This window comes from Tenrec ecaudatus, chromosome X (genome assembly GCF_050624435.1).
Source record: "Tenrec ecaudatus isolate mTenEca1 chromosome X, mTenEca1.hap1, whole genome shotgun sequence".
Classification (NCBI taxonomy): Eukaryota; Metazoa; Chordata; class Mammalia; order Afrosoricida; family Tenrecidae; genus Tenrec; species Tenrec ecaudatus.
The window spans coordinates 168,909,597-168,921,380 of record NC_134548.1 but is presented as its reverse complement, the minus strand read 5'-3'; positions in this window follow the sequence as shown (position 1 = coordinate 168,921,380).

Below are 11,784 nucleotides of genomic sequence, written 5' to 3'. Positions count from 1 at the left end.
AGGTCACATGTGCAGAGCTTAACCCAAGAAGCTAGCCCCCGTCTCTGCTGGTGCAGTGGGCTGTTGAGGATGAGCCTGGGACAGCCCACACGGGCAGTTGTCAGGGCCTCAACCTTTCTCCCTGTACGTCACAGGAAGCGAAGCTGGCGGATCATTCTTGTAGCTGACTCCAAGAGTAACCATCTCTCCTCCCCACTGGCAACAGCTGGACAATGAGATTCAGGGAGAACATGCCAGCAGTGGAAAATCCCGGCAACTGCGGCCACAACGCCTTCCCAAAGAGAGTCTCCTCGGCCTCTCCTTGAAAAACCCACCACTCTCCTCACTGGGTGCGACTTCCCCGGGCTACTTGCTAGACCACTGAACCTCGTCCTGGAGCGTCTTTTTTTTTTTTTTAAACAATTTATTAGGGGCTCATACAACTCTTATCACAGTCCATACATATACATACATCAATTGTATAAAGCACATCTGTACATTCTTTGCCCTAATCATTTTCTCTTTTTTTCTCCTCTTTTCTTTTTTTACATTTTATTAGGGACTCATACAACTCTTATCACAATCCATACATATACATACATCAATTGTATAAAGCAATCCATACATTCCCTGCCCCAATCATTCTCAAAGCATTTCCTCTCCACTTAATCCCTTTGCATCAGGTCCTCTTTTTTTCCCCCTCCCTCCCCGCTCCCCCCTCCCTCATGTGCCCTTGGTAATTTATACATCGTTATTTTGTCATATCTTGCCCTATCCGGAGTCTCACCTTGCGCCCCTGCTCCCTGTGCACGTCCACCTGTGTGCCCGCACCCAGGTCCACGTGCGTGTGCAGGCGCTCACCCATCCCCGGGTCCTCAGCAGCACTGGTCCCTGCCCCCCACACCCCGCCCACTGACCCCAGGCCTCCTTTCCCAACAGAGTTCAGCCTCCATCCATTCACACACACCAGCTGGAGAAGCCCCTCCAGGCTCACAGCCTTGCCTTGCATCCACTTTGAATGGCTCAGGATCAGGATCTCTGAAAACCGAGTCCAAACTCACTGCCACAGAGGAGAAATGAGTACAATGGCCCTTTGGGGTTTCTGAGACATTTAACAAACCTTTATGGGCACAGGCAGCCTCCTCTTTTGTTCACAGAGCAGCTGGGGGTTTCGAACTGCTGACCTTGTGGTGAGCAGCTCATGTGGCCACTACGATGACAGAACAACTCAAAATATTTACAGGATGCTGGGGGTGGGGGTCGGTGAGCACCCTTGAACTGGACACGTGCACTCTCAAGTACCAGAGGGGGCATCAAACACCGTGTGGAGGAAGGGAATTAAAACAGTGGGGTTTTCCCACCAACCCCTTGAAGCCTCACTTATCTTCCGAAAGAAGCCTTGGTGGTGTACTGGCTTACGTGTTGGGCTGCTAACTGCAAGGTCCACAGTGCAAATCCACCTCCCTCTCTGAGGGAGAAGGACCAGGCTCTGGAAAAGACTGACAGCCTGGGAAACCCACAGGGGCAGTCCTGCCCTGTCCTGCAGGGTCGCTGTGAATCGGAATCGACCCGATTGGCAGTGAGTTTTCATATTCTGAACAACAAAATCAATTATTTTTAAAAACAGCAGTAAAACGGGAAAACTAGGCATGAGAATTCTGCCTAACTCCAGGAACTCTAAAAAGATGGGTTGGAGAAGGGGTGGGCCGGCTGCAGCCTGCCTTGGCTGTGATGTGGCTCCTGGGGTCATGCTGAGAGAGAATCACTGTCCCCCTCTCAAGCCAAATCCAGGCTGCGCTGCAGTGATGAGCGCCCACCAGCAGGTGGCAGCGTTCACCAGGCTCACACGTGGGTGCAGTGCTCCCTGTGGGTCCCTGGGGTGTCCACTGACCCAACTCTGCTGTGCTGACAGCAAGAGAAAGGCACCCGAGAGAGGCCGCTGCCCTGGGCAGCTCTGCTGTGTCTACACTCATATGTTAAGGAGTCTGGGGGCCGAGGGAGACTGGCGGAGGGAGATGCAGCCAAGTCACCTTCTCCTAACTCAGGTTGTGCCTCACAATGTCCCACCTGTAACAACGGCAATTTTAAGGTGCTGCTTGCAAGCACGTGGCTGCTATGATATACACTTAATGGCTGACTGCCATCAAGACCGATCACACCACCCCACCCTAAGTACGGCCCCCTCCCTTCTGATAAGGATCATAGATTGCTCAACCCTGGAGAAGAAAGAGCTTGGGGACACCTGAGGTCAAGCCAGCTCAGAGACCATCTTAATTCTAGAACCCGCCCATCATGTTAGGTAAGCGCCTTCCTGTCCCGTATGCCCCTGAGCAAGTCTCCATCCTGCCATATATATAGGTGCCAACCGGGGCTTGCTACCTGACACTACATAAGCGCGTCTGAGAATACATGCGCTAGACCTCTCTGGATCCTGCCATCCTGGAAGAGGTGAGCCCTCCGCTGACGTCTCTTTAATTTACCCTTCAATCACAACAAGCGACCCCTAAGACGCATTCGGTTAGGGAGGCTGGTCCCCCACGCAGCAGGACTGACCTCTCACATACATAGCAGCGATTGTGAGGACCGGGAAGCGTTTCCTTCTGGTGTACACCTGGTGACTGTGAGTCGGAACCTACTTGGTGGCACCTATCAGCGTTGGATCATATGCCCCTTCCTGAGCCAATCACAGGCACAGAATTAGGTCAGCAGGATGTCCTGATCCCATTTGTTCTGCTGTGCAGCCTCCGAGGGTCCGGTCACCCTCCGGTCCCTTGGAAGCTGACGCGGACCCGAGGGGACGGGCGGGCTCCCGGGGCGAGCCTAATGCTCAGGGCAGGGCCTCCGAGGTTAGACTTCTGGGGTTAGGAGGCGCTCTGGAGGGTCGGGGTTTCTGGGCGGAGTAACTAGAGGGGGCGGGCCCTCGGGTTTGTTTTCCGCTCCACATTTTCCTCCGGCCGCAGCCGCTGAGTCGGTCTCTGGTGCACTCGCTGGACGGCTGTTCGGTGGTGATGACTGGACGTGGGCACACAGACTGTGATGAGTGGACATGGGTACAACGACTTTGATGAAGGGACATGGTTACAGTTACTGAGTTGAGGGAACATGGGAACAGAGAGTGATGAAGGGACGTGGGCACACAGACTGTGATGAAGGGATGTGGGCACACAGACTGTGATGGGGACGGCATGTGGGTACAGACTGATCTTGAGGTGAAGTGGGCATTCAGACTGTGATGAGGGCACAGGGACACAGACTGATGAGGGGATGTGGGCACACAGACTTTGATGAGGTGATGTGGGCACAGAGACTGATTAGGGGACATGGGCATACAGACTGATGAGGGACGTGGGCACACAGACTATGATGAGGTGATGTGGGCATACAGACTGTGATGAGAAGTCAATGTGGTCCCAGAGAATGTGATAGCATGTGGGCACACAGTCTGTGAGGAAGGCATACGGGCACACAGACTGTGAAGAAGGGATGTGGGAACACAGACTGTGATGAGGAGTAGATGTGGGCACACAGACTGTGATGAGGGGACATGGGCACAGAGACTGATGAGGGGACATGGGCACACAGACTGATGACAGGATGTGGGCACACAGACTGTGATGAGGGGACATTGACACACAGCCTGTGATGAGGAGGAGACGTGGGCACACAGACTGGTGAGGCGTGACCTGTGGTCCACAGCGACTGTGGTCAGTGGTCAGGATGGGTCATCCCCACCGTGGTGCTTCCTCAGGCCTTGGTGGGTCAGTGCAAGGACCAACCGCTTCCTGAAGTGCCCCTGGGAACCATTTCCCGACAGGGCACCTCACAAGCAGTCCCTGCCTGTCCGCCCGTCAGTCAGGTGGCCCTGCTTGCTGCAGCAGCACTGAGCTAGCTTCGGTGGGGCGTCCCGACTGAGACGGATGGGAAGCAAGGCTGGCCACTGCGTGCACACAGCCAGCTGATTGGCCTGGCTTGGGACAGTGCAGGCTGGGGGCCTGTCGGTGGGGTGATGTCACCATGGGCTGGGCCAGCCTCCCCCGTGACAGCAGTTGCCACACCGGGTACATTGGCTGCCTGTGGCACCAGGAGGCCTCCACGCCTGTCAGCAGCCACAACCCCTCAGTAGCCAGTGGGCACAGCGGGTCGCTGTGGACCCCTCACCACCACGTCAGTGCTTCAAACCACCAGCCTCTCCGAAGGAGCTGCTCTGTCTGCTCCCGTGAAGATTGAGTCTCGGACCCACAGGGCGGTTCTACCCTGACCCTCAGGGTCACAGTCGCAATGGACTTGCTGGCCATGGGGGTTTTGTTTCCTGTGTCCATTTCAGGAGGGTCCCTGGTGGTGCTGTGAGGTCAGCGCAGGGCTGCCCACTCCAGGGGCAGCAGTTCAAATCTACCAGCCACTTCTCTGGAGGAAGATGAGGCTCTCTGCTTCTGTGAACACTGACAGGTTTAGAAGCCCTGTATAGGATCAGTCTGTGTGGGACTACCCCATGGGCAGGCCCTGTGATAGGATCAGTCTGTGTGGGACTACCCCATGGGCAGGGTTAGAATTCTGCATGGGGCCAGTCTGGGTCACAGCTCTGTGGACAGGGTTAGAGGCCTGATGGGGTCAGTCTGGGTCACACTGGCTCTGTGGACAGGGTTAGAATTCTGTATGGGGTCAGTCTGGGTCACACTGGCCCTGTGGACAGGGTTAGAGGCCTGCATGGGGTCAGTCTGGTCACACTGGCTCTGTGGACAGGGTTAGAGGCCTGCATGGGTTCAGTCTGGGTCTGACAGACCCCGTGGACAGGGTTAGAGGCCTGCATGGAATCGCTCTAGATCGGACGGACCCCATGAGCAGGTTGGTTATTGGTTCGCAGATACCACAGTGACTTCGACCTCACTGGGGTCTTTCAGGAGCAAGTTCCAGCTACAAAAGCCAAACCTTATGTCGCCACAGCACCGGTGCTGGCTCACAGCAGCCTGTACCCTCTAGGACAGGGCAGATTTGTGAGAAGGACAAACTGAAGCACGAAGACAAACAGAAAAAGTTAAGAGGCTGTCACAGCTCTTTATTAGAAAAGACGCTCCACAGATGAAGGAGCAGGAGGAGAGAGTGGAGCTCCGGGAGATAGACATATCTGATCAGAGCACACGGGAGCAGATGAAGGGGCAGGAGGAGAGAGTGGAGCTCCGGGAGAGGAACATATCTGATCAGAGCACACGGGAGCAGATGAAGGGGCAGGAGGAGAGAGTGGAGCTCCGGGAGATGGACATATCTGATCAGAGCACACGGGAGCAGATGAAGGGGCAGGAGGAGAGAGTGGAGCACAGCCTGGCCCACAGAGGCCCTGAGGATGATGTTCCTGAGTAGAGCAGCCAGTCCACCGAGAGAACAACATGGCTGGCCCCACTATGAGAAATGATGCCAATCAGTGACTAAGGGCGATACAGGGGACAGCACCGGAGACATAGTGTGGGAATTGCACCTGACCTGATCCCACCACACCGAGGCAAATCACTGGGGGAGTGCAGCGGAACAGCAAGGGAATGGAGTGGCAAGGTCCCCAGGGAATGCTGAAAGTGGACTTTGGGGCCAGGGCGTGGTGCCCCAACAGACTGGACTGGAAAACGCTCCTAAAGGCCAGCAAACGATCCCTGAACTAACTACAAGCTTTTTTCTTGTGAAGTGTTTTGTTCTTTGTCAGTGGTTTGTTTTTGTTGTTTTGTTGTCTGGTTGTATACTGTTGCTTTGTTTTCCTCTGTCTTGTTTTCTTGCATGTTAGTGTCTCCACAAGTCTGTCTGAATAGGACAGGATGGATGAACTATCTGGAGGAAAAACAACGGGACCGACAGTTCCGGGGGGACTTGGGGTGGGGGGAGTAAGGAAGTGGTGTTAACAAACACAGGGACAAGGGAACAACATGGGACCCAAAATGGTAGAGATGGGGGAGTGGCAGGCCTGGTGGGAAATGATCAAGAGTAAGGTTGCTTAGAGAAGAGGTATACTCTAGCCCAGGTGGGGACGGAGCATGGTAGTAGGGCAGGAGGAAAGTCAAGGGAGATGGAGGAAAGAACTAGGAGTCAAAGGGCATTTATGGAGGTCTAGACAAAGACATGTACATGCAAATATATATAGGAGGATGGGGAAATAGATCTATGTGTCTATATTTATAGGTTAAGTATTAAGGTGGTGGAAGGACCTTGGGCCTCTACTCAAACACTCCCTCAATGCATGAATACTTTCTTTTATTAAATTGGAACTCTATGATGCTCACTCTCCCGACACAACGGCTGGAGCCAAAGTGGGTGAACAAGCAAATGTGGTGAAGAAAGCTGATGGTGCCCAGCTATCAAAAGAGATAGTGACTGGGGTCTTAAAGGCTTGAAGATAAACAAGCGGCCATCTAGCTCAGAAGCAACAAAGTCCACATGGAAGAACACACCAGCCTGTGTGATCTAGTGGTCCCGAAGGAGGAGTGTCCAGAGAGCCAGTGGGCGTGTCAGTGCAGTGCTCATGGGGTCAGCCCCACCCCCTGCGGATGTCCACCTCCTCCTCCAGCAGAGACATGTCCTTGGGGCCAGGGCGGAGGCAAGGGGAGTGAGCTGAGCAACAGAGCGAGATCTCTCACATGGCGCCAAGGGAGGAACACAGCGTGGGGTCATTGAGCCCCAACCACAGGGTTGGATGATCATGAACTCCCGACGCCCCTCACCCCACACACACACATCCTGAGTGCTCAAGGACCTTAAGGAACCGGAGATCCATGGGGTCTCACAGACCCCCATTGCCTAGACCCCCACCAGACTGAGCTCTGAGACCCCCACAGGTGATACTCATAGTAGTGATGTATCGAGAGTGGAACTTGGATGCCTCCTTCAGGAAGGACAGGCCGGGTGCCTATTCGCATTGTCCTGCACGGGGTGGAGGGGCAGGGCACATGTCTGGGCCCAGCACACAGGGCCTGCGTGACCCCCACCAAACACCAGGGGTTCTGTGCCAAAGGCCGAGAAGGCTGGGCATCGGGGGCGTGGGGGAGATGGTCGGACACTTAGTGGAATGGCCACAGACAGGGTGACCCAGGTAATGGAAAGGGAGGGTCCGGAGCATCCCAGGCACTAGTCCCCAGTGTTGCCGGGGAGAGTCTGGAGCACCCTGGACATCAGTGTCACCAGGGTGGTCACGGTCCCCAAAGCCATCACGGTCCCCAAGGCCAGTGTCCTCCTCATCTGGAGGAGCAGTAGGAAGTCCCCCTGCACCAGGTTCTTGCTCCTGGGACTCATAAGCAGGTGCACGTCATCATGACACTTCTGAAGGACCTTGTCGGTAGAGGGGCGTGGCCCTGGTGCTCCTGCACAAGCGCAGTCCTTGAAGGGAGAGGCTGTGGGCACAGGGGTGGGGATAGCTCTGGCCATCTGGACAGCTCATGGGCACCTGCACATACCCACATGCTGCCAGCGGCCCCCTACTGTCTTGGTTGTCAGGACCTGTTCACAGCAGAGGTGCCTCCATGTGAGAGAACCTGAGCTGAGCCCACCCACAGCTCCACCAGCTCACACACCTGCACAGTCTCCTGTCCACAAGCCAAGCATCCACCTGCTCACCCACCTCCACAGTGGTCACTCATTCATAGGTCTCACCCCCCACATGCATGCAAGCACAGTACACCCTCTGACCAAGTGCTGTCCACATCACGTCTAAGTGTCCACATGATCACCTGCCCAGACCAGCAGGGGCCGACATGTCCCCTATCACCATGTCCCCGCTCAGTCTTTGGTGCACACGTCGTATGCACAGTGTCCACAGGTGTGAGTCCACCGCCTGAGCAGCCCATGTCTGTACATCTGAGCGTCCCCACAGGAGCTCCACCCTGCTGCGCTCCCAGCCCAGGGCAGGACTCACTTCCTCCACATGGCAATGAACTTGTGCACAGAGACAGAGCCTGTGTGCTTTCCCCCTGGCACCATAGAACAGGGGGCCCTCCCAGTAGAGCAGGCAGCGCAGGCCTGCAATGGGGCAGAAAGGGGGCCTGTGAACCCCAGAGACATCCGTCCTCCCCTTACAACTCATGCTCTCTGGCCCCACGCACAAAGGGGCGCGCCCACTACTGCTCCTGCTGCAGCAAACCAGAGCCCTGCCATCAGGCCGCCTGGCTGCTGTGGAGGTCGCTTCCTCAACATCCAAAATTTGTTTCATCCCTGCAGGCTGAGCCGCAGGGACGAAACCTCATGTCCCTGCCAGAAACCCCACCCACACCCAGCCCCCATCCTGGCTCTGAGATCCTGCCTCTCACTGTCAGTCAACGGAAGGCGTGTGGCCACCCGGTGGGGCTGTGCTAGGTCGTCTCCTGCCCATCGGCCACCAAACAGCGACAATCCAGAAATGAGCACAGCTGTGGGCAGACAGAGTGCCACACCTGTTGGGGAAGGATGCTCCCGCGTTGTCTTTTAAAACTGTGGGTGGGGGTTCGCAGATCACAGCATGGCTCTTGCGTTACATACCCTGAACAACCCATCCCACCTCCCAAGCTCAGGGGTTTTGAAGAAGAGAAGGGACACCACACGCTTCACCACCAAGCACAAGTCGTGTGGCGCCCCAGGTGTTGACCCGACTTTAAGGCATTGGGGCAAGAACCACAGACGCAGAGACAACTTGGGATGCAGAGCTCTGACCTTGCCCTGTTCAGATGGGGCACGAGGATGGTGTGTTAGTCCGGGCTGACTAATCCAGAGACACGCAAATGTGTAAAAGAGAGGATTTTATCAAAGAGCAATTGTATATTGAGAAAACGCCAAGTTCAGATCAAGTCCGTAAAGTCCTATAATAATAGCTCACATGTCCACTGCCAGTCCATAAATCCCTCTCTAGACTCCTGCAGCCACATGCAATGATGCCCAATGCAGGAAGATCACAGGCCTGTGGGTGCAAAGTCCTCGCGATGAGCAGTGGTGGACGCATCTCCAGGGCTCTGGCTGCCATCAGCAAGGCTCCATTTGTTGTAAGACAGACTTAAAAATCGGCGGTTTGACTGTTTAAAACAAACTGTCCACACACGTTCGTCAGTCGCCAGCTGTGTATAAAGCGATTTTCATGCTGCGGCCGAGGTTGCTGGCAGTCCAGGAAAGACCGCGAGGGGCCCTGGTGGCGTAACCGGGGTTAACGCCCCACCTCGCGGCAGCCGCTCCCCACTGCTTACCTCTCCTGGGCATTGAGGAGGGTAACGGATACTCCAACCCCCACCTAGTGTGTGCTCGCCAGCTGTCCATTCCTGGCATGCTTGCGCCCTCAGCTGGTAGCATATAGGTACTGCAACATGATTCGGCTTGTGATCCCAGGGTTGCTGTTGGGAGCTGGTTGTGGGCAGTGGGCTTGTGGTGGTACCTGCCGCCTAACTTCGTGGCTATTTATGATCTGGAGAATGTGGAATAGTGAGCCATTCACAGAAGGCATGTCCACTCTGACCAGGCCGGTGATTTTTCTGGTCATTGGGCTGTTTTTATTTAATTTAAAAATAAACCTCCCTCAGACCCATTGGAGGGCTGGACTATAGTAAAAAAAAAAAAAAAAACTATGAACAAATTCCTATGCACACTGCACATATCTTATTTTGAAGTAAAGCAACAAACGGGGCCGGATAAATGTACTCGGCTGGCCGCATGTGGCCTGCAGGCCGTAGTTTGAGGACCCCTGATCCATACCTTCGCTTCCTAATGAGCAGGTGGAGTCCTTGAAGTCAAGAAGGAGGCCTCTGGCCCTGTGCCCTGGACCCCAGACCTCCAGCTCCGACCATGGGCTCCCCTCCGTCCCCTCCAGCCTCTGGTCGCTGGACCTAGGCAGATCACCCCAGGGCCCTGAGACAGCAGGGCTTGGCTCTCAGTCTGCAGCACTCGGCCCCCACCACAAAGCTTCACCCCACCCAGCAGTCCCTCCAGCACGCAGCAAGGTATTTTGTGGAAAAGCCTTGAGGGAAGTAGGGCAGAATGAGGTACACACTCAGAAATACAGTCATGATTCGGGGGGTTGGACCAGGACCCTCGGAGCATGGGCGGGGAGCACGCAGTGTACCCGTTTCTAACCCTAACCCTAACCCTGACCCGCTGAGTTCACCACCAGGGGCCTGGTTTTGGATGGGCCTCCAGCAGGGCTCTCTCTACCTCCCAGGCTCCGTGTGGCTGACACTCTCCTCTGCCAGGCCACCTCTATGGAAACACAGTACAGAGGCCAGAGGGAGTGCTGTGAGACTGGAGGTCATTCTTGGCGCACTAACAAAGAGAGAAGGAGCCCCGGAAGGGCAGTGGCGAAGCACTTGGCTGATTGCCAAAAGGGGGGCACTTTGAACCCACTGGCCTGCCCTGCAGAGAGAAGACCTGCGATGTGCTCCCCAGAGGATATAAAAAGCAACCAAACGCCCCGACGCACTGTTGTTAGGTCAGTTTGGACTCAGGGCACCCCCAGAGTGGGCTTCTGAGGCTGTCCATCGTTATAGGGGCAGAAAGCCCCATCTTTCGCTCTCGGAGGAGCTGGTGGTTTCCAGCTGAGGGCCCAATTCGTATCGCCAGGCTCCTTCCAAGCAGTGTGCAGCCTAGAAAGCTCTGCGAGGCCGTGCTGTCGGGTCTGGAATCCACCCCCTCGGCAAACATCGAGGGTAGAGCAAGACGCAGGAGCATCCCGCAGAGGACAGGAGCACCAGGAACGAAGCTGGTTAAGTTCAACCAGAGAGGAGCGTCTCATTCCAAATGGACAGGGAGCGAGCGGGTTGTGTGAAAAGCAACTGGATGGCGCAAGGCCCAGCATCCCCATGAGCCCCTCGCTCCCCCAGCCACCCCACCCTGCCACGGTCTGCAGCACGCACCACCACAGCTCCTAGACCTGGACCCTGGGTCCCCTTGGAGATGCCGCCGCCCACGAACTCAACAAGCCCCGCCTGCTTGAGTTACTGGCTCCTCCTGCCAAGTCCGAGACTGAGGAGTGGCCTGAAACGTGTAGAAAGGAATGTCGGAGAGCAGGGCGGGCCTTCTCTGCACCCCACTGAGGTCAATCGGGTTGGGAGACCACAGACATAGGAAGAACTTTAAACTAAAAAAGATGGTTTTGTTTGTTTAACAAAAGTGTCCATAGGAAAAACTGGATGGGGAGGTAGGGCAAGATGGCGAACGGAGTGGGCATCCCCATCTCATCCCCCAGCAACGCACGGATTCAGTACAGAAGGAACACTGGACAGTCACGCGGGGCCAAGTTGAGCGTGCCCACCCGTAAGGGAGACTGGAAGGTTAGGGAAGGACATGGCGTGAGATGTCAGAACCGTGGGGCCCAGGGACACTGCAGACCTGGCACACAGTAGGCAACCGCCCTCCAGCACAGTGTCCACAGTTGCTGGACTAAACGTCAGCTTCCGGGCTGGGTGTGGAATTCCAGAGGCCTCTCTCTCTCTCATTGCCATCCGTGGATTCCGACTCATAGTGACCCTCTAGGACAGGGTAGAACTACGTCTATGGCTTCTGAGACTGTAACTCTTCACGGGGATAGAAAGTCTCAACTTCCTCCACAGCAGGACCAGCAATAAGTTGTCCTAGAGGCTCACTATGAGTCGGAATCCGCCCAATGGCATTGAGCTTGTGTGCACTTCGGCCAGCAATGGGAAGAGACAAACAATGGAAAACATGCCATCTCGTGGTTCTCAGGAAATATCTCAAGTCCAGGCCACACACCCTTCAGCCTCCTGTGTTTCAGCTCATGCAAGGGAGTAGGTGGACATAGCCAGGTGGGGTGAGGTGGGCTGCCTCAGCCATTTGCTGGGAAATCTTGGAAGATCCCACTGGCAG